The following is a 15,045-nucleotide window of genomic DNA, read 5'->3' as shown; positions in this document are numbered from 1 at the left end:
GCAGCCTTCCGCCCTCCCATGTTCATCTGAAAAGATGTGGTCTCCCTGCAGTTGTTGTCCCCAGACGAGAGTTCCCTTGTGCTTCCTCAGTTGAATCTCCTTAACTTGACGGGGGAGGGGCTGCCCGAGCTGCCACCCTCCCCAGCCCTATCCCAACTCATACTTATTTTACATATTAGGTCTCTTGATCATGAAGATTGTTCTCACAGGGTGAGGTTCATCCATTATATTTTAAAATAGGAAGGTACAAATTACATATTTGAATTGCATCTATGTGCTGGATTCAAATGCCCCCCCCCCCTTCCTTTCTCAATTGTGCCCGTCAGCAGCTATTCTAAGGTTGCTGCCAATGGGTGTGACACATTAATTTCTTCTGTGGGGTACACTGGACTCCACAAGGATTCACATTGGGGTGTAGAGTAGGATCTTGATCTGAGGCACCAACCGGCTCAAAGCTTTTGACTGTTCCCAAGATGCTCAGCGCATCCTCCTCTATAACCCCGCTTCCATGAACAGGGAGCTCAGTTTGTAGTTGGTGCCTTCAGTAGCAGGCCACTTAACAGGGGCCTGCCTCAGGCAGCCTATTCTTAGCTATTAATTTTGACAAGAAAAGAAGAACTTGTTTTATGAGAATCTACAAGGGCTGCAGCAGGCTAGGTCTAAAAGACATCTTTACTGCAGCTTCATCACTCCCAGCGGCGCTGTATACTCCCGTGCCCTGGTTGCTGGGTCACTGCAGCGGAGGCTCCGGTTTCTTCCTAAGGTCAGTCACACACACACACCGCCCTTCCGGATCACGAGGCCGCTGATTAAGGGGAGCGTGGCCGTAGGGGGTGGGCCGTGTGCGCACTGGGGTGGACACTGATTACTGGGCAGCCGCTCCACTAGCCACCAGGTACAGTTAAGGAGCACAGGTCTGGGGGTTTTTCTCCTATATTAACCCAATTTTGTACTGCCCGCAGCGCATTGTGATAGGTAATAGGGCCTGATTCAGGTTGGATTGCAATCACAATAAGCGATCCAACTGCAAAAATTGCTAAGAGCATACGCATGTGCCTGCATGCGATCGCCTCTGCCTGTCAATCGGGGCAGGGGGGGAGAGTGGGGTCAGCAACACTCCATTTCCAAGTCAGGGATGGAGCAGTGCGGGGGCAAGGCTTCAAAATGGGGTCTGCAATGGAGGAGACACAGGGGGCGTGGTCACAGCGGCTGTATGACATCACATTCAGCCGCTGTGATCACAAAAATGGTGGCGGCTTCCTGCGCGCACATACAGTCTGCACCAGCAGGAGGCTACACCATTGTTTATGATCACGCTGAACTGCAGTGCGACTGCAATTACAGCATGGTCAAGAAGGGAGGTGTCATACTGGGTGGCCATGCCCTGTCACTGTGCAGGAGCCAGCACCGCTTACACACTAGTCCCCGGGTGCAGCACCCAACCCCCGGGACACCCGGAGCAACAAAATGTAGATTCAGGCCACCAGGCCACGCCCCTACCTATGAAATCATGCCTCCTTTTTACCATTGCGCTGCTTATTTGCACGCACTGCATTACAATCTCCCTCGACACCTCTCTGGGTGTCACCAGTGATAGTGACACCTCTGCCATGCTTGTAGCAGCTAGTCCAAAGATCTATGCCTCAAGCCCTGAGTGTTTGCCCTTGTGACTTGTTGATCATCATAGCGAAGCAGATGCTTACAGAAAACTGCAGGGGCTTAGATTGAAAATAAAAAAAATTGATGGGTATAAGGTAGAGAGGAGCGGGTTCGGTTCTCCGAGAACCGAATTCCCCACGAACTCCACGTGGTTTACACTGGTCTGAGGCAGGCTCGGTTGTTCCCGCCTGACTCGGAAAACCTGAACAAGGGAAAATGTCATCATCCCGCTGTCGGATTCTCGCGAGATTCGGATATTATATATAGAGCTGCGCGTTGCCGCCATTTTTACTCGTGCATTGAAGAGAGAGCGGAGAGGACGTGGCTATGTTCTCTCAGTGGAAATCTCAATATCAGTGCTCAGTATCAGTGGTTACTTATTGCTGCTCAGTAATACTAGTAGTGTGTCTCTCCTGCTCAGTGTCAGTTCTCAGTAGTATCCTCATCAGTGCTCAGTATCACTGCTCATTGTCTTGTGCTGCATTGTGGTGCTCAGCATACTACAGTACATTACTAATAGTCCAGTGCTGCATCTTGCTGCTCAGTGTCAGTTCTAGTATCCTCATCAGTGCTCACTATCACTGCTCATTGCATTGTGGTGTTCTGTATACTACAGTAATATAGTAACATATAGTAACATAGTTTTTGAGGTTGAATAGAGGCAAATTGCCCATCGTGTTCAACCTGTTTTAAGTTGTGATGATTCTACATACTTGCTGAATAATGTTTTATGACTAGTTAGCTACTATAACTCATGTTACCCCCGGATTAACCATGTTGATATTTTAAGTATTATAACCTTGGATAGCTTTTTCATTCAGAAATGTATCCATTCCTTTTTTAAATCCAATTACAGAGTCCGCCATTACCACCTTCCCTGGCAGGGAATTCCACATCCTGATTGCCCTAACAGTGAAGAAACCTTTCCTCCATTGCGTTCTGAACTTTCCTCCAGTCGCAGCGAGTGACCACGTGTTCTTTTAATAAATAATTCCTCTGATAACTCTTTGTTATGTATCTTTACATATTTGAAGATATTAATAATATCTCCTCTTAGGCACCTCTTTTCTAGTGTATACATATTCAGCCTAGTAAGTCTTTCCTTATAGTCCAGTACTTTTAGGCCTTTAATCAATTTAGTCTTCAGGATCTCTCGGACTTCCATGAGCAGCAGAGTAGTGCAATGGAAGGATGCTGGGCGCATAACCCAGAGGTCGATTAATCGAAACTATCCTCTGCTATGTGCATTTTTTTTTATAATTAAAGTAATCAAAAACTGGGATTGATATTTTGGCTCTTTTATTTTTACTTAAAGTACAATAACTTTTATCATTTTAATTTGTTTTAATAGTATATTGACAGCATTGTTTTCTTTAAAAAATCCACTTAATTTTCTTTACCCTATTACTGAAATGGTAATTGACAAAAACAAACTACATTGTCACCAGAAGAGCAATGCAAAATGTACAAGTGATATATTAAAATCATCTTCCATCTTGAATTTCAATGATGCATTGGGACAACAATTTTGTGAGAAACATCTTCACCCATAAAGAAAGATTTTCTTAATTCCTTATCTGTGTGCTGATTAGATATTACCTTGTTTTCACATTAAACAGACTTCCACATGAGAAAGCAGCAAGGATGCAGTAACGTTTATGTTTCCTGGTGTCAACCTGTATTATTTCAGTAGACATTGAAATGAGGATGCATCTTGCTGCCTTTCCAATGTAGCAAGTTTAATTCAGTAATAGGTGAAAAAACATTCCTACAAAGGTGTTAATCAGAGACTTGGCTTTGTGGACACTTTTCAGAGAGCAAATTTGTTAGCATAAAAATAAAGTCAGAAAATGAAGAGCTGTTTAATCACTCAATTGGACTTTTCTGCCAGCATAATTTTTTTTTCTCTGCAACCCACTGCTAAATTGTGCTTCCTAGCTGTTTTTTATAAAATCACTTAATCAAATCTAACTCTGATTACATCAGAGAAGGCCAGGTACCCTACACCATAAGAGGGGGTTTGAAATTTTGACTTGTCTATTTAAAGATCACCAAAATCTGATCACAAGGTCAATTACATCCCTGGGTGGGATTGAACCACCAACCTTTTGGTTAATAGCCAAACATGCTAACCGATTGCACCACAGAGACACCTCGTAAAAGTCCATTCTGACAAAGGCTAATAAGCATTCATCTAGAACGTTTCCTAGAAAAACTTTAAAAAGTCAATAATCTGGAGAGTTTTTGTAAGAAACACATTGCTACTTTCCCATGATGAGTGAGTGCTTCAGGATCTCTTGCACTTACATGAGCAGCAGAGTACTGCAACGGAAGCATGCTGGGCCCATAACCCAGATGTAGGCAGATTGAAACTATCTTCTGCTATATGCATTGTTTTTTGTTAATTAAAGTAATCCAAAACTGGGATTGATATTTTGGCTCTTTTATTTTTACTTAAAGTACAATAACTTTTACCATTTTAATTTGTTTTAATAGTAAATTGACAGTATTGTTTTCTTTCAAAAATCCACTTAATTTTCTTTACCCTATTATTAAAATGGTAATTGACAAAAACAAACTACATTGTCACCAGAAGAGCAGTATAAAATGTACAAGTGATATATTAAAATCATCATTCCAGCTTGAATTTCAATGATGCTTTGGTGCAACAATTTTGTGAGAAACATCTTCACCCATAAAGAAAGATTTTCTTAATTCCTTACCTGTGTGCTGATTAGATATCACCTTGTTTTCACATTAAACAGACTTCCCCATGAGGAAGCAGCAAGGATGCAGTGACGTTTATGTTTCCTGGTGTCAACCTGTATTATTTCAGTAGACATTGAAATGAGGATGCATCTTGCTGCCTTTCCAATGAAGCAAGTTTAATTCAGTAATAGGTGAAAAACCATTCCTACAAAGGTGTTAATCAGAGACTTTACTTTGTGGACACTTTTCAGAGAGCAAATTTGTTAGCATAAACATAAAATCAGAAAATGAAGAGCTGTTTAATCACTCAATTGGACTTTTCTGCCAGCATAGTTTTTTTTCTCTACAACCCACTGCTAAATTGTGCTTCCTAGCTGTTTTTTATAAAATCACTTAATCAAATCTAACTCTGATTACATCAGAGAAGGCCAGGTACCCTACACCATAAGAGGGAGTTTGACATTTTGACTTGTCTACTTAAAGATTACCAAAATCTAATCACAAGGTCAATTACATCCATGGGTGGGATTGAACCACCAACCTTTTGGTTAATAGCCAAACATGCTAACCGATTGCACCACAGAGACACCTCGTAAAAGTATATACTGACAAAGGCTAATAAGCATTCATCTAGAACGTTTCCTAGAAAAACTTTAAAAAGTCAATAATCTGGAGAGTTTTTGTAAGAAACACATTGGTACTTTCCCATGATGAGTGAGTGCTTCAGGATCTCTTGCACTTACATGAGCAGCAGAGTACTGCAACGGAAGCATGCTGGGCCCATAACCCAGAGGTAGGCAGATTGAAACTATCCTCTGCTATATGCATTGTTTTTTGTTAATTAAAGTAATCCAAAACTGGGATTGATATTTTGGCTCTTTTATTTTTACTTAAAGTACAATAACTTTTACCATTTTAATTTGTTTTAATAGTATATTGACAGTATTGTTTTCTTTCAAAAATCCAATTAATTTTCTTTACCCGATTATTAAAATGGTAATTGACAAAAACAAACTACATTGTCACCAGAAGAGCAGTACAAAATGTACAAGTGATATATTAAAATCATCTTTCCAGCTTGAATTTCAATGATGCTTTGGTGCAACAATTTTGTGAGAAACATCTTCACCCATAAAGAAAGATTTTCTTAATTACTTACCTGTGTGCTGATTAGATATCACCTTGTTTTCACATTAAACAGACTTCCCCATGAGGAAGCAGCAAGGATGCAGTGACGTTTATGTTTCCTGGTGTCAACCTGTATTATTTCAGTAGACATTGAAATGAGGATGCATCTTGCTGCCTTTCCAATGAAGCAAGTTTAATTCAGTAATAGGTGAAAAACCATCCCTACAAAGGTGTTAATCAGAGACTTGGCTTTGTGGACACTTTTCAGAGAGCAAATTTGTTAGCATAAACATAAAATCAGAAAATGAAGAGCTGTTTCGTCACTAAATTGGACTTTTCTGCCAGCATAATTTTTTTTCTCTGCAACCCACTGCTAAATTGTGCTTCCTAGCTGTTTTTTTATAAAATCACTTAATCAAATCTAACTCTGATTACATCAGAGAAGGCCAGGTACCCTACACCATAAGAGGGGGTTTGAAATTTTGACTTGTCTATTTAAAGATCACCAAAATCTGATTACAAGGTTATTTACATCCCTGGGTGGGATTGAACCACCAACCTTTTGGTTAATAGCCAAACATGCTAACCGATTGCGCCACATAGACACCTTGCAAAAGTAGATACTGACAAAGGCTAATAAGCATTTATCTAGAACGTTTCCTAGAAAAACTTTAAAAAGTCAATAATCTGGAGAATTTTTGTAAGAAACACATTGGTACTTTCCCATGATGAGTGAGTGCTTCAGGATCTCTTTCACTTACATGGGCTATTAACCAAAAGGTTGGTGGTTCAATCCCACCCAGGGATGTAATTGACCTTGTGATCAGATTTTGGTGATCTTTAAGTAGACAAGTCAAAATGTCAAACCCCCTCTTATGGTGTAGGGTACCTGGCCTTCTCTGACGTAATCAGAGTTAGATTTAATTAAGTGATTTTATAAAAAACAGCTAGGAAGCACAATTTAGCAGTGGGTTGCAGAGAAAAAAATAACATTTTAAACCTACCGGTAAATTTTTTTTCTCGTAGTCCGTAGAGGATGATGGGGACTCCGTAAGGACCATGGGGGATAGACGGGCTCCGCAGCAGACATGGGCACTTTAAGAAAGACTTTAGATCTGGGTGTGCACTGGCTCCTCCCTCTATGCCCCTCCTCCATACCTCAGTTAGAGAAACTGTGCCCAGAGGAGACGGACAGTACGAGGAAAGGATTTTTGTTAATCCAAGGTCAAGATTCATACCAGCCACACCAATCACACCGTATAACTTGTGATATACTACCCAGTTAACAGTATGAAAACAACATAGCATCAGTCCAAGACCGATGAAAACTAACATATAACCCTTATGTAAGCAATAACTATATACAAGTCTTGCAGAAGTAGTCCGCACTTGGGACGGGCACCCAGCATCCTCTACGGACTACGAGAAAAAGATTTACCGGTAGGTTTAAAATCTTATTTTCTCTTACGTCCTAAAAGATGCTGGGGACTCCGTAAGGACCATGGGGATTATACCAAAGCTCCCAAACGGGCTCCTGCGGATGACTCTGCAGCACCGATTGAGCAAACAGGAGGTCCTCCTCAGCCAGGGTATCAAACTTATAGAACTTTGCAAAGGTGTTTGAACCCGACCAAGTAGCAGCTCGGCACAGCTGTAGTGCCGAGACCCCCGGGCAGCTGCCCAAGAAGAGCCCACCTTCCTAGTGGAATGGGCCTTGACTGAATTAGGCAACGGCAATCCCGCCATAGAATGCGCCTGCTGAATCGTGTTACAGATCCAGAGAGCAATAGTCTGATTTGAAGCAGGGGTGCCAATCTTGTTGGCTGCATACAGGACAAACAGTGCTTCTGTTTTTCTGACTCTAGCCGTTCTGGCCACGTAAATTTTCAAAGCCCTGACCACATCAAGGGACTCGGAATCCTCCAAGTCACGCGTAGCCACAGGCACCACAATAGGTTGGTTCATATGAAAGGATGAGTCCACTTTTAGCAGGAATTGAGGACGGGTCTGCAATTCCGCTCTATCCATATGGAAAACCAGATAGGGGATTTTATGTGATAAAGCTGCTAATTCCGACACTCGCCTAGCGGAAGCCAAGGCTAATAACATGACCACCTTCCAAGTGAGATATTTAAACTCCACCATTTTAAGTGGTTCAAACCATAACCTTAACACCACGTTAAGGTCCCAAGGGACCACCGGAGGTACAAAAGGAGGCTGAATATGCAGTACTCCCTTCACAAAAGTTTGTACTTACTTCAGGAAGAGAGGCCAATTCCTTTTGAAAGAAAATGGATAAGGCCAAAATCTGAACCTTAATAGAGCCTAATTTTAGGCCCAAATTCACTCCAGTTTGTAGGAAGTGAAGGAAGTGGCCCAGGTGGAATTCTTACGTATGAGCATTCCTGGCCTCACACAAAGAAACATATTTTCGCCATATACAGTGATAATGTTTAGATGTCACGTCCTTCCTAGCCTTTATTAGCGTAGGAATGACCTCATCTGGAATACCCTTTTCCGCTAGGATCCGGCGTTCAACCGCCATGCCGTCAAACGCAGCCGCGGTAAGTCTTGGAACAGACAGGGCCCCTGTTGCAACAGGTCCTGTCTTAGAGGAAGTGGCCACGGATCTTCTGTGAGCATTTCCTGCAGATCTGGATACCAGGTCCTTCGCGGCCAATCTGGAACAATGAGAATTGTTCTTACTCCTCTTTTTCTTACTATTATCAACACCTTGGGTATGAGAGGTAGAGGAGGAAATACATAGACCGACCGGAACACCCACGGTGTCACTAGGGCGTCTACAGCTACTGCCCGAGGGTCTCTTGACCTGTTGCAATACCTCTGTAGCTTTTTGTTGAGGCGGGACGCCATCATGTCTATCTGGAACAGTCCCCACCGACTTGCAATCTGTGCGAAGACTTCCTGATGGAGTCCCCACTCTCCTGGATGTAGGTCGTGTCTGCTGAGGAAGTCTGCATCCCAGTTGTCCACTCCCGGAATGAACACTGCTGACAGTGCGCTTTGATAAAGCTAAATATTTATCTTATTTAAAACCCTTTGTGAGGTCTAAGAACACTGTACGCTATTTGCGTATGGAGTACCGTAAGGGTACGCTCGTTGCGTAACAATCGCTTAGCCGTGGTCGAGACGCTCAAGCGTCACGTTCGCTCACGGCCAAGAGATCACAGGCAGGCACGCTATTGGCTGCTGACTAACGTAATGGTTCGCTATAGCGTAACGGACGCTGTATCGGGAGCGGGCTGCTCGAGCGATACAGACGCTCACGAGAATACGCTGTTGGTATCGGGCACACTTATAGGTGAGCGACTACCGTAATGCTACGCTATCAGCGTAGCGGACGCTCGAGACCACGAGGAGATCACGAGCGGCGCCGACGCTCACAATGTTAAACCTTTATGTCTAAACCACAAACAATGTAATTTGCTGTAAAACCTTAGTGTAGAGATAGGGTGTAAATGCAACACTGTATAACCTTATTAACTCAAAAGCTGTTCGAGCGTCACCGACGCTCTGAGAATACTTAACACTATAAGAAATACACAAATACCGTGCTTAGGGTCCAACGCCTAATATATATATTATGAATGTTATACTTGCAAAAGAATTAATACAATACAAGTCATACACTACAATATAACATAGACTAACTAACCAGGTAACTACACAGTAAATACAATACAAGTACGTTTAAGAGAAAATGAGAGAAAGAGAAGAGAGAGAGAGAAAGATATGGCCCATAATAACAAGAAAAGACAATATGATTACGGAGAAAACTTACGCACAAAGGAAACGATCGCATGCGCCTCTGGACATCCAGCTCCCGATTTTCAGCAATGATAACCGATGAAGAGTGAGTGCTGGATGTGATCGGCCTGTCTATTTATGCCCCACACACAATACAATTCAATGGTCCCTACAATCTCATTGTTCATTGGACACAGGAATTCGTCTTCGCATTATAACAAAAGGTCATAGGTTGATTCATACAGGTGGGCTGTGACTATTTCCAACAGCTCAGGTGGGAGGGAAACTGGGTTTCCCGCCGCATGGATAAGTAAGTGCAAATACAGTAAATGTTCATAAACTTCTTATGTCCATAACTATTCGCACGAGCGATTGATCCGCTTCAAACCAACACCGGAATATTGCTAATTAAATACTCTTCCGATGGATACTAAACACCACTGTATTACTCCTGTCTGACCCTTCGTATCAAACAATGAGGGATCTCTCTGTCCAGGAACATACTACATTAACTAAACTTTCAGAATCTATCAAAGGGACCATAATCTACAAAATGCATTATATGGTGAAAATATGTAACGAAAGAGTCGCCCGCTAGACGCACACAATCTCTACCGTAAATGTGCATACCGTGCGCCTGCGGGTGCCCGCAACAGCGAGTATGCGCACGCACGGTAGAGCGCACGCATGCGCAGCAGGGACACATATGAGGTGCAAATATGGCAGTGTGCATCGTGATATTTTTCTGACTTTGACAGTCCACCCTTTGGCAGTCAACAATAACTGCCACTTCCTAAAACATTTCAAAAAGAGAAAAATATATGTCAGGGGTTAATACATTTACATGGTTGGGTAGGGGAGGAGAGGAGAAGGTAGGAAAAGGGTATGACCTAGTGAGATAGCAGAAGCATGTGTGTATGAATCCATGTTTGGGGGGTCATGTATCATCGTGCCGTACGTGTTTTAAATCAAGCTTTGAGGTATTGCGAAGTATACATTTGAATTCCTTCTTATCCCGTGGTACGGGTCTGTGGATGGGCTGTCAAACTTTACCGAGCTTTTTTCGGATTTTGGTTGTAACAAAAATGGGGAGCACATTTTAGTTGATGATACATGAATGGGGGAATATGTGATTGCTGATATCTGTGCCTGTATTCCCTATACTATGTGTGTAATTACCTGAAGGTTGTAGAGATGAAGAAAATACATAGTTACGGTAAATGCAGTGGTATTCTATGTCAGGTTAATGAACATTCGTCGATTGAGGTCTTGTTTGGTGTCTGTTGAATGCAGTCTTCTTTGTGCTTTTGCCCATAAGGTGCGAGCAAAAAGCTTTGTCAATGTCCATAGATTTACAAAAGTGTTGGGCTAGAGTAATTTTAAAATTTCTAGGGAAACTGGGGATCTATGGCATAGTTCATCAAAAATCTGTGTATAAGGTTGTCAAAACTTCTTCTTTAATCCATCTGTTGTCTGTATATCGGCTCATCAAATTCCTCGTCCAAGTGGGTCTTTTTACCTCAGAGGAAAACGGAAAAACAGGTGAAAGAAACGGACCGTAGAAATCGCATTACAATTTCCTCACTCCTTAAACTCATCACCCTGGTACTTCGTTTGCACTTCGTTAAAGCCTGACCGCATCTAAATATCAAGCCAATCGTTATGATAACACCTAAGATACATAGGAGAAACTTCCCTACATCCATTATAACTCCTTGAGCCCATTCTCCTAAACCGGAGAACCAATTTCGCGGGTTCAACCATGACACCCAACTAGTCAGCTCATTACTCACAGCAGCAAGGGTGAGATTGTGTCTCCTGCGAAATTCCCACTTCAATTGGAGAATATCGTCCATCTTTTGGTCTATGACCTCGACCGGGTCCTCGGTACTATTCGTTATATATGTGCAGCATTTCACGCCGTACTGCGTTGCCAGTGTGACACAATATCCACCTGTTACTGCTGTGAGATAATTGAGAATCATTCTATGCTGAACTAGTTCTGTTTTATAAGCTTGAAGTTCTCTTCCAGTATACCTAAACGTGTCATCATACATTTCTGTGATATTGTCTAACAAATTTGCGAGCGCAGATATGTATTTATAATTCAACACTCCTCTGGCGGTGCGAGTGAGGTCTAACGCAAGTAGAAACTGAATCCCGGTGGATTCATGGATCATGTCAGAGGCCGGGTGCTCTGTTCTTTCTATCAGGTGCCGTTTAACTACGTGCTCGTAATGGGTGTGAGTATAAGGAGTTTGGGCAACACGGTGTATGTCTTTCATTTTGGCATGTGATACAGTCATTACCTCAGGCAATACTTTTCCAATATAACACAATCCTTCAGAGTTTGGGGCAAGCCACTTATACGCCTTCCTCCCGCATATGAAATATGCATCATCGGGGAGAACATATGGGACGGAGTAGGACATAACCATATTACACATTTTCCATGTGAAATCTCCTAACCCTAATTCTCCCATCTGTCTAGTACACGTATCAGCTTGTACGATATGTGCACAGTATCCTGGTGATACCTCTCCAACTCTCGTAATCCTACTTCCTAGGGTATACCTATACCGGAAAGATTTTCCTCTACTGGCTATGTGGCGTATAAGCTCTGTATCTGTCGGCATTCTATCTGCTCTATATGAAAAGGTCATGGTTTGGTTACTCCATGACACTTCCCAATTTCCCGGCTTTCGGGGATTGGAAATGTTAAAACATATGAGGGATCTATCCACATGATATTGGTGGAGCTTCAAACTAGGAGGACTGGAGATATTAAACCTCCTGTCCACCGGTCTCCCACCACTTAGCTCAAGTACCTCCCCTATCGTTAAAGGAAATGGTACTAGTCCTGATTTGCTATGACCTTGAGGTACTTGAGAGCATACCCAACAATCTGTTTGATTTAACACGCTACCCACTAAGGAGTGATAGTCACTCAAGGGATGCCGGTCCATGTGGATATTAAAACTGGATTGGCATTTCTTAATGCACCCATCCTCGACTACGTTGTCACAGAGCCTACAGATACAGTTTTCTTCAGCTAACAATCCTTCACAATTCCTTCTATTGTCAATGCTATCGGATCGTTTTCTGATACTCGCCTTTGCTTGTTGATTATGTTGTTCTCGGAAAACTACGCCTCCATCTCTGTCATCAGAACCCATTCCAGAACCTCTCTCGACCTCCATGGTACTCTCGCCGGAACAGACTGCTCTGGTCAACATCATGGTCAACAGGAAAATCCGGATCACAGTCTCTTGGGGCAAGTCCATCTTATAGGAGGAAACGAAGAAGAATGAGAAGGGGGGGAAAATAATTTGAGGGAGAGGGGATGGGAAGTTGGAGAAAAACAATAAAAGGGAACAGGGAATCGACAACTGCTTTTGATCTTGTGATTTTCAATGCTCAGGTGCCGCCTCAGTCCTCCTGGAACAGACACTCCAGTGATACAACGTCCTCTACCGTCTGTTCCTTATCACGGGACCTCTCTGGATCAGCAACCTTCTTACAATGGGACGAATGAACCCAAGTCTCTCTCTCGGCAACTTTCAATGCTGTAGTGCTAGTCAATAAGACTTGGTATGGTCCTTCCCATCTGTCAATAAGGCAACCTGAGCGTAGAAAATTTTGTATCATTACATACTCCCCAGGTTCAATGTCATGACAATTACTATCTGGTAAATCAGGAATCACCAACTTCAAATTATTATTTTGATTCCTTAGCTGTTAACTCATATTAACCAGGTACTTTACAGTCACTTCATTGTTACACTTCAAATCATCCTGAGGGTTAATCATAACATGCGGTTGTCGACCAAACAAGATTTCAAAAGGGGACAGATTAAGAGGGGACCTGGGAGTGGTTCTGATGCTGTACAGTACAATGGGTAAAGCTTCTGGCCATGTCAATCCTGTTTCTGCCATAACTTTGCTCAAATTATTTTTAATAGTGCTATTCACTCTTTCCACCTTCGCACTCGCCTGTGGACGGTATGGAGTGTGCAGCTTGCTATCAATTCCCATCAACTTACACATTCCTTGAAAGACATCACCTGTAAAATGGGTACCCCTATCACTTTCGATAATTCTAGGGATACCATATCTACATACAAATTCCTGCACAATTTTCTTAGCAGTAAACATAGCGGTATTTGTGGCCGCCGGGAATGCTTCAACCCAATTTGAGAACACATCTATACAAACAAGTACATATTTCAAATTTCGACAAGGGGGTAATTGAATGAAGTCAATCTGTATTGCCTGGAAAGGACCGCCTGCAGGTGGGATATGAGATGGTTCTGTTGGTATTGCCTTTCCGATATTCTTTCTCAAACAGGTAAGGCATGACATTGCTCTCTTACTTGCATGAGATGAAAATCCTGGGGCGCACCAATATGCTCTTACCAACTTGCACATTCCTTCCTTGCCCAGATGAGTCAGCCCGTGAGCTGCCTCAGCTAAACATGGAAGATATGCTCTGGGGGCCACCGGTTTACCTTGTCCATCCGTCCAGAGTCCTGAGGACTCCTGGCCATATCCCTTCGCCTTCCAGACTGCCTTTTCCTGTGTGGAACACAAATTTTGCATTTCACACAACTTCTGTGTGTTGATGGTATTAAATACCATCAGTTGTGTGGTGTCTGTCTGTCTGGGGGTACCAGCTGCTAACTTAGCTGCTTCGTCTGCTTGGCTGTTACCAAGTGATACTGGGTCCTGGCTATATGTGTGTGCTTTACACTTGATAACAGCCACTCTGTCGGGTTCCTGTATCGCTGTTAGAAGCCTTTTGATGTGAGCTGCATGCGCTACCGGTGTACCAGCTGCCGTCATGAAATTTCTGAGGCGCCATAGGGCTCCGAAATCATGGACTACCCCGAATGCGTATCTAGAGTCGGTGTAGATATTGGCTGATTTGCCCTTAGCCAATTCACATGCTCTGGTTAGGGCGACCAGTTCAGCAACCTGGGCTGAGTGAGGTGGGCCTAGCGGTTCCGCTTCTATGGTGCCTTGGTCATCTACGACTGCGTATCCAGTACACAAGTCTCCCGAGTCTGACTGTCTGTGACAACTACCGTCCGTGTAGAAAGTTAGATCTACATTTTCCAGCGGGTTGTCACTGATGTCAGGCCTTGCGGTAAAATTTTGGGTCAAATATTCCATACAATCATGTGTGTCCTCCTGTGTGTTAAATTCTCCTTCCCCACCACTCTCATCCTCCACCCTTTGTGCCTGTCCAGGCACACCTGGGAGATATGTTGCAGGATTTAATGCACTGCATCTCCTTATGGTGATGTTTACGGGGGCCATTAGTGCCAATTCCCATCTTGTAAACCGCGCTGATGAGACGTGCCTGGTTTGGGCAGAATTTAGCAAGGCTGACACTGCATGTGGTGTATGAATTGTGAGGTTGTGACCTAGCACTACATCTTCGCTTTTCGTTACTAGCAATGCTATCGCAGCGACGCTTCGCAAGCATGTGGGGAGGGATCGCGCTACCGTGTCTAGCTGAGCGCTGTAGTATGCTACTGGCCCGCTGGCATCACCGTGCTTTTGGGTTAAGACGCCTGCCGTGCAACCAGCACTTTCTGTTCCGTACAGCTCAAAGGGTTTCCCATAGTCTGGCATACCTAATGCTGGTGCCTGCGTTAGGCACTGTTTAAGTCTCTCAAATGCCATCTCGGACTCGTCTGTATGCGAAATCCGATCAGGTTTGTTTGAGGAGACCATCTCCTGCAGAGGTAACGCTAGAATGGAAAACCCTGGGATCCA

The 15,045-nt window shown here is 43.2% G+C and overlaps 1 non-coding gene across 1 annotated transcript; it reads right to left on the bottom strand.

The window, feature by feature from the left end:
* Positions 1 to 3,736: 3,736 nt before the first annotated feature.
* TRNAN-AUU (transfer RNA asparagine (anticodon AUU)) lies at positions 3,737 to 3,810 on the bottom strand. The gene has a single exon. It is a non-coding gene; the product is annotated as a tRNA-Asn (tRNA).
* Between the last annotated feature and the right edge of the window lie 11,235 nt (positions 3,811 to 15,045).

Source organism: Pseudophryne corroboree, unplaced genomic scaffold (genome assembly GCF_028390025.1).
Source record: "Pseudophryne corroboree isolate aPseCor3 unplaced genomic scaffold, aPseCor3.hap2 scaffold_227, whole genome shotgun sequence".
Taxonomy (NCBI): domain Eukaryota; kingdom Metazoa; phylum Chordata; class Amphibia; order Anura; family Myobatrachidae; genus Pseudophryne; species Pseudophryne corroboree.
This window is presented reverse-complemented; position numbering and strand designations above follow the sequence as displayed.